The sequence below is a fragment of the Papio anubis genome, chromosome 7, assembly GCF_008728515.1.
Source record: "Papio anubis isolate 15944 chromosome 7, Panubis1.0, whole genome shotgun sequence".
Taxonomy (NCBI): domain Eukaryota; kingdom Metazoa; phylum Chordata; class Mammalia; order Primates; family Cercopithecidae; genus Papio; species Papio anubis.
This window is the reverse complement of record NC_044982.1, coordinates 24262275-24270138: the sequence shown is the minus strand read 5'-3', so window position 1 is coordinate 24270138 and position 7864 is coordinate 24262275. Positions and strand designations below refer to the sequence as shown.

The window sequence follows — 7864 nt, the reverse complement described above, 5'->3', positions numbered from 1 at the left end:
AATTTTCAATATTGTAGTCTTCCTTTTTAATGTATTCCTTCCTAAAATGAAACATCTCTATCTATCTTTAATCAGATTTTTTCCCTTGGTGTCTTCTTTGATATTAAGAAAGCCACAGTGGTTTTCTTTTGATTAGTATGTTTCTATTGTTTACTTTCTACCTGTGTCTTTGTGTTTACAATGAATCTTTTTTTAAAATTATAGAAGTGGGCTTGTTTTTTTTTTTTTCTTTTTAACAATCTGATAGTATTTTCTTCTAGCTAGACTATTTAGTCTATTTCTATTTAATACAGTGACAGACAGACTTGGTTACCTCATCTTGTCCTTACTTATTTATCTATCCTTTACTGCCTTCTGTTAAATTATCAAATATGTTTACAGTCTGCTTTATTGCTTTTGTTTTAGTTACACCATAGGGTTTTTTTCAGTATACCTTTTTGGTTGCTGTAAACACTATAATATGCAACCTAAATGTATTAAATTCTACATCAAATTAGTTCTATATTACTCTCAGTGCAACATGTAATTACTATTTACCTGTCTCTTATATATATGTTATTATCATATATTTTTCTCTATTCATAGTGTGACCATCATATGACATAGTTATTGTTTTGGCTTTAAATACTCAGTGGTATATTAACACTGTATCAACAAGCTAAGTTGGAACTACATTTTCTAAAATTTTATTTCCTATATGGTTTCAGGTTAGGCTTGGCCACAAGAGAATCTTGTGTGATATTGAAAATGTGGGTGTGAAGCAGCAGCCATGATTCTAAGGTTGGTTAAGTGTCCTGGATGCTACTGGAGCATGCATACCTTATGGCTAACCTACTGGGTCACATTGTGGCATGGAGACTTGTAATACAAAAATATTTATCTTGAGAGTTTGACATTAATGTCTAGCTACCAATATAAACGTCATCTAAATTTAAAGAACTAATTTTTCACTCATTTTGAAACATAATTCAGCAACAAGTATAAAAGGAATCACCTACAGATTACATGCATTCTCAATATTTTAATCAGGTCAGCTGTAAATGAAGTGCATATAAATTTGAGTGCATCCAAATACAAGTGGATTTTGAGTCCCGACACTATATGAACTATATGGAGATTGGTTTATAAAATAAGAGTTTATAAAACAATACCTTCCATTAATGAAAACACCATTTTGATTTGGTATGTAGTGCCCATACAGTTACGGGCTCTGTTGAACACTGAACATTGACCTAGGTATGTGGACACATAATATCTATTTAGAAGGGTAAATAACTTGTAAATTCATTACAACCAATCTGTTTCAGTAGAAAGTATCATCTCTACCCTTTAATAGTCATCTGACAGATTTTACATTTATTTATTTATTTTTTGTTTTCCTTCACTAGAATGTAAACTTCCTGGGAATCTGTTTAATTACTGCCATGTACTGCTATTTGTTTAATGCTTCGTGCGTTGCAATTGTTTAATATTTTTAATGAATAGACAAAACTCTATTAAGGATTTCAAAGGGGTGTTATAGATTGAGTGTTTTTGTTCCCCTAAAATTCATATGCTGAAGTCCTACCCCACAATGTAATAGTAGGGGGTGGGGCCTTTGGTAGACAACTGCATCATGAGGGTACAGCCCTCATGAATGGATTAGTGTCCCTAAAAGAGAGACTCCAGAAAGCTCTGTTGCTCTGTTCAAAAAGTTGGCTCTCTGCAACCTAGAAGAGAAGCTTTACCAGAACTTCTGCACTGTGATCTCAGATTTCTAGTACTGTGAGAAATACATTTCTGTTGTTCATAAGCCATTCAGTCTATGGTGTTTCATTAAAGAAACCTGAACTGACTAAGACAACGTGCTTAGTAGATTCTACTAATAAAAATTATTCTTAGACCTGAGCTGATAGTGCAACCACCATTAAAAATTTGGCAGTTGCTGCACTACGTGAGAAAAAGAGAGTTCTAGAGGGGTTTTAATTGACAGTTAAATGCCAGAACTATTGCCTGGCTCAACTCAACCATGAAGAGACCAGTAATACTGATCCTATAATTTTTGTGGAAAGTGGGCCAACTGATAATACCTGGAAAACCGCATGAATAGCTACTCTACTGCATATACTCTTTGGGATATAAATACTTAATTGCCTGTAAGTTTTTGAAGATATTAAACATTTTCCAATACAATTTCAATGGCAACACAGTATCATATATGTAATGTAATATCACATATGTCATATGGAGATATACATATATATATACACACATGCACACATATATCTGCCATGATTTATTTAACAATTATTTCCCTAGCATTTGTTTGCGACAAAATTTTTTCATTTCAGGCCGGGCACGGTGGTTCATGCCTGTAATCCCAGCACTTTAGGAGGCCGAGGTGGGCAGATCACAAGGTCAGGAGATTGAGACCATCCCGGCTAACATGGTGAAACCCTGTCTCTATTAAAAATACAAAAAATTAGCCGGGTGTGGTGGCATGCACCTGTAATCCCAGCTACTTGGGAGGCTGAGGCAGGAGAATTGCTTGAACCTGGGAGGTAGAGGTTGCAGTGAGCCAAGATCATGCCACTGCACTCCAGCCTGGGTGACAGATCGAAACTCTGTCTCAAAACAATTTTTTACATTTTAAATCACACTGAAATAAATGTTTTATGCATAAATCTCTGCCCATATTTCATATTAACAATTAAGAAAAAAGTAAATAGGAATTTCCCTATGAAAGAACTATTAGGATATTTTTATGATGGTTTTTGAATGCCATAATATTACCTTACTCCATATTTATTTTTATTGGTTTATCTCTGCCACAGGACTGCAAAGAAGGATGACAGATTAGTTCTTTATCTGAAACTCTTTGGATGTAAGTTCTATGAATTTAATTCAAATAGCTAAAATTCCAAGTATCATTAAGGAAAAAAATGATAATCTGTTTGCTATATCATCTTTCTAAAATGTGTTATTCATCTCTTAGCTTATTTTGTGCTGTTTAACAAAATATCTGACACTGCATACTTTCTAAAGACGAGAAATTTACTGTCTCACAGTTCTGAAGGCTGGGAAGTCCAAGATCAAAGTGCTAGCAAACTCAATGGCTGCTGAGGGCTGCTCTCTGCTTCCAAGGTGGTACCTTGTTGCTGCATTCTCTGGAGGGGAAGAATGCTGTATCCTCACACGACAGAAGAGCAGAAGATTAGGAGGGCCCAGTGTTGTGTGAAGCCTTTTATAAGGACGTTAATCCCATTCATGGGGGAGGAGCCCTCATAACCAAATCAATTCTTAAAGACCCCCATCTTTATCACATTGGTCATTAAGTTTTGTGGAGGCTAAAGCAACTCCATCTTCGATGCTAATCTGCTATGTTAACTTCTGATTAACCCTTGTTCTGGGACTGCCTCTAAGATTTCCATTGTATCTATTGTTCCTTGTGTAAGTGCACTTACTTATGAGAAATCCTGTCCTTACGTCAAATGATTTTGATGTTACCCTAAGTCTTGCGCTTAAGCAATTGTCCTACATATCCCTTCTGAATCACTTATACCCCTTCCCTGTGATACAGAAGCCCTGGGTCTGCGGGGCTTCTATACCACAGGGAAAGGGTATATGTGATTCCCAGGTATCACGTCATGGGAATTCACTATCTTGTCTGTCTGCCACTCGAGACATGAATATATCTTTTGTTTGTATGTCCCTATTAAATGCTTATTTCTCAGAAACTGGATATACCAGCGTCTTTCTTTGACCTCTCAGCTCTCCCTGGATTTTGGGGGCAAGTTTTCATAGATGTGCCCGCAAGTTTCAACACCTGAATTTGGAAGGGGGCACATTCAAACCGTAGGAACATCTTTTCTTTAAAGGAGTATAAGGAACATATACTTACATCCTCTTAATGACGGGTTATCATTATGAAGATAAATGTGTTTCTCTTATTTTAATACGATTAAAACCAGACCTTTTTGGGGGGATAGCCAGCACTGAGCACTTTTACATCTGGTTACCTTGGAATATTGAACAAACAACTTAACCTTTGTTTGAATCTCAATTTTCTTTTCTGTAAAATGGAGACAATAATATTACTACAAGCAACCGATGTGAGGATTAGAAATCATACGGGGAAAGGCATAAAATCACAGCAGGCCCATTGTCGATGATAGCAAATGCCAGCTATGAAAATGGTGTTGCATTTGAAAACTACAGAGGCATGAAACTGTTTTTCCTTGCAATAAATGTTAACAGTATTTTGCAACTTTACCTGGAATGTTATTGGACATGTGTATGAGTGTGTACATGTCTGTGTATATGTACATGCTGTATGTGTGTTTATGTATATATTAGTGTATATATTTTCACACTCGCTGTTAGTAACAATCCTTCTTCTGGATTCCAGCACCATTTAAGTAGTCTCTCCTGGTGTAATTTATTATATTTAATCAACTGAAAGTTTGGAAACCAGAAAGCCCTTTAGCAGTATTGACTTGAAGATAAGTCCTCTAAGTAAAGTCAATAGACTCTAATGCTTTTGTTTTCCCACACTTTATTTGTTAAGTGTCCTTTGTACTCCATTTTTATGCTACTGATTGTATTTTGAATAAGTGAGGTTGCAAGATAGCTAGGTTTCCAATAAATAAATGACATTAAACTGTAAAATTGTAATATGAGTTTGTTCATTTGATTTTAGTGTCTATTTTTAAAACCACTTTGTTGAGATGATTGACATGTAAAAAACTGTACCTATTTAATGTATACAATTCGATAAGTACATGCCTGTGAAACCATCACCACTATCAAAGCCATAAACATATTCACCATCTTCCAAAGTTTCCTCCCAGCCCCTTTATTTATATTATTATGTTTGAAGGAAAGAACACTTAACATAAGATCTACTTTCTTAATAAATTTTAAGTACATGGTACAGTAATTGATATATGATATTTATTCTTCAGCCCCTGAAAACCAGTGTTCTACTAAAAGTTATCTGTCTCTAACTTATCTCAACTCTTCGACCAAGATTTAAAAAATTAAGTAGAAGAGTGTATTCACCAATATTCTGAAGATTTCAGAGTCATGTTTCTGGAAAGCTCTAACTCTTCATTTACTGCCTTATTACTTACTTCCTTAAAGTTTCACGCCAGTGAACATTTTTAGATAATAACATCTGTTTCACCAGGAAAAGACTGGTAAATTCTAGCTGATTTTAGAGCTCTTCTCCAGAGCAGTGTTGGGCCTGGGTGCCCCCCCAACCAGGAGAGAAAGCAGTAGTCACTTATCTTCCAGCACTGCAGAAGCAGGACCAGCTACATAATTTGTGGAGTCCAGTGAAACATGAAAATGAGAGATTCCTTGTTCAAACATATGAAAGATTTCAAAATAGGGATAGTAGAGCATCAAATCAAGCACAGTTGCCCCGAAAGCTGGCCTTGTGAGGAGACACTTCCCAGGGTGGCCCTGGACTTTGCACCAGAGGAAGAGGTACAAGCTTTGCATCCCTCAACCACTGCTTTCTCCCAAGTTAGACCTTGTGCAAAGGAAAGGGGGATGAGACTATCGTCTATGGGCTTTCAGCTATGCATCAGAGTTTTCTTGCATCTTATTTAATTCTTACAATAACTCTGTTAGGCAAGTCTTGTCACCACATTTTTGCATATGTGAGAGTCAGAAAATTTGTTTAATTTGTCAAAGTCGTAAGTGTTTCTCTCTGGATCCCTGGCTGCTTCTGCCAAACTCCCTTTCTTGTTTCCAGAGACCGCTGGGCTTCTTTTTCATTTACAAATGAATGTCTCTCTGAGAGAGTGTATTGGGCTGCTGGGCATTACAGTGTGGCTTGGATAACATTAAGTTCTTTCCTACCTCTGGCTTGGCTTTGGTGATTCTCAAACATAAAAGTAAAAACAACTTAGCTCAGGATCTGTGTTATTCTAATGCTTTTCTATAACTAGACCAAGGATCTTATTAATTAGCAAAGATCTTCTTACTTCAGGGTTTTACACCTGAAGCCCATTAGCTGCCCAGGCTCTGTGTGTATAAAAATAAAGTAGCGCCTATTCACCCTTTCCTAAATGACTCCTGCGATTACTCGTCCCATGTTTCTATAAGCAAAAACTACCAAAAAAAAAAAATTATTCTCAAAGACCCTGAGAGCTCCTTTAATAAGTATAAAAAATAAATAAATAAAAAATAGACTTTTGAAATTATCTAGGAAGTTAAAAGGAGCAAAATTATGTTACCACCTTCTTTGTATAGATACTACATCTATATAAAATACACTTGAGTTCATATTAATTCTAAATAATGCCATTGTAACATCTATTTTTAAAAGGACCAAATTATTTAACAAAATTTAATCTTACAGAAAATTAAATTAAATAAAAACAATTTAAAATCCTGTCACCAGAAGAGGAATTAAGTTATTTGATCCTTTCGAAAATTTCTGCCCATTACATGATGAAGCCAGTAAACTGCTAAAATGATCTAGAAAAAGCTGCTGGACATACTCTAAGTTACTTGATAGGAAAAACAACAACAACAACAACAACAAACTAGAATAGGATGTGTAAATCATTACCTAATGAAACCAGAAAATTCACTTTCACAAAACTTTTGAACCTCAATAAGCAATGTCTCTAATTATCTACACGTTAGGACTAATTTGAAAGACTATTTTACTAAAAAATGGGGTAAAATCTTGATTGGTTATAGTTAAAATGAAACCTAAGTTTTCCTTCTACAGGATATCCTGAATAAGATTCACAATACATAAGTTCAGTAATTAGATATTTTTATTTGGTAGAAATACTCTGCTTTATTTATTTAGCTTGATGAAAACCCTAAAGTGCTTTTAAGTCCCATTTATATATACATATTATTTTAGAGAAGATATGTTGTTAATGACCTCTTGATGACAAACTCTCAGCACTTACAGAAAAAAAAAGGAAGTAAGAGTAATCTGTGGTCACTCTGATTTTCATAAAACAAGCTTTCTTTGTCTGAATTGGGCAACCAATGTGTCAGAGGAGAAATATCTTTCTACATAAAATGGGTTGCTTTAAAAATTGGTATTCTTGTATTTCTTAGTGTCAGTTGTCAATTTTTGTTAATTTGATTTTCAGTTCAATTGGGAAGAAAGTAGAAGTAGGGATAATAATACCAGAGATAGTCCAATAAACACCAGTATATTAAGATATTATGGATGACTATACCATTGTACTTATTCACTTACTCAATTTATATTTATCAAGAACCTAGGTTTGCCAGGCACATGGACAAGAGCTGGGGATGAAAAAGTAAATAAAACAGAGAAGTTACTATTTGCCTGAATCTTATGTTTCAGTGGTATGGAACATACATACATACATACATACATACATACATACATACATACATGTCTAGGTGATTTTGTCTAGTGCTACTTTCCATGAAGATAGACAGGATGGTGAGCTGGGGATGACTTTGGAGGGAGTGAGTGTGTGTATGTGTGTGTGTGTGAGTGAGAGAGAGAGAAAGAAATAAAGAGTGTGTGTGTGTGTGTGTGTGTGTGTAACATTTATGCAGAGAGTAAATCACTTGGTTTCTTGATTTACTTGGTACTATGGTTTGATCATGTGTCTTCAAGCATGTATTAGAAACTTAATCCCCAATGCAACAGTGTTGGGAGGTGAGGCCTAATGAGAAGCGACTAGGCTATAAGGGCATAGTAAATGAATAGATTAATGCTGTTATCCCTGGAGTGTGTGTGCAACATAGGGCAAGTCCTATCCCCTTCTACTTCCCATCACTCTCTCTCTCACCTTCTGAAATGGGATGACAGATGTAGAAGACTTGTGCCAGATGCTTGCACCTTGATATCAGACCTCCCAGCTTCCACAAG

At 35.5% G+C, this 7864-nt stretch overlaps 1 long non-coding RNA gene across 1 annotated transcript; it reads left to right on the top strand.

The window, feature by feature from the left end:
- Positions 1–235: 235 nt before the first annotated feature.
- Positions 236–6514, top strand: LOC116275697. Its single transcript, XR_004184832.1, has 2 exons — positions 236–780; positions 2814–6514. It is a non-coding gene; the product is annotated as an uncharacterized LOC116275697 (long non-coding RNA).
- The last annotated feature ends 1350 nt before the right edge of the window (positions 6515–7864 follow it).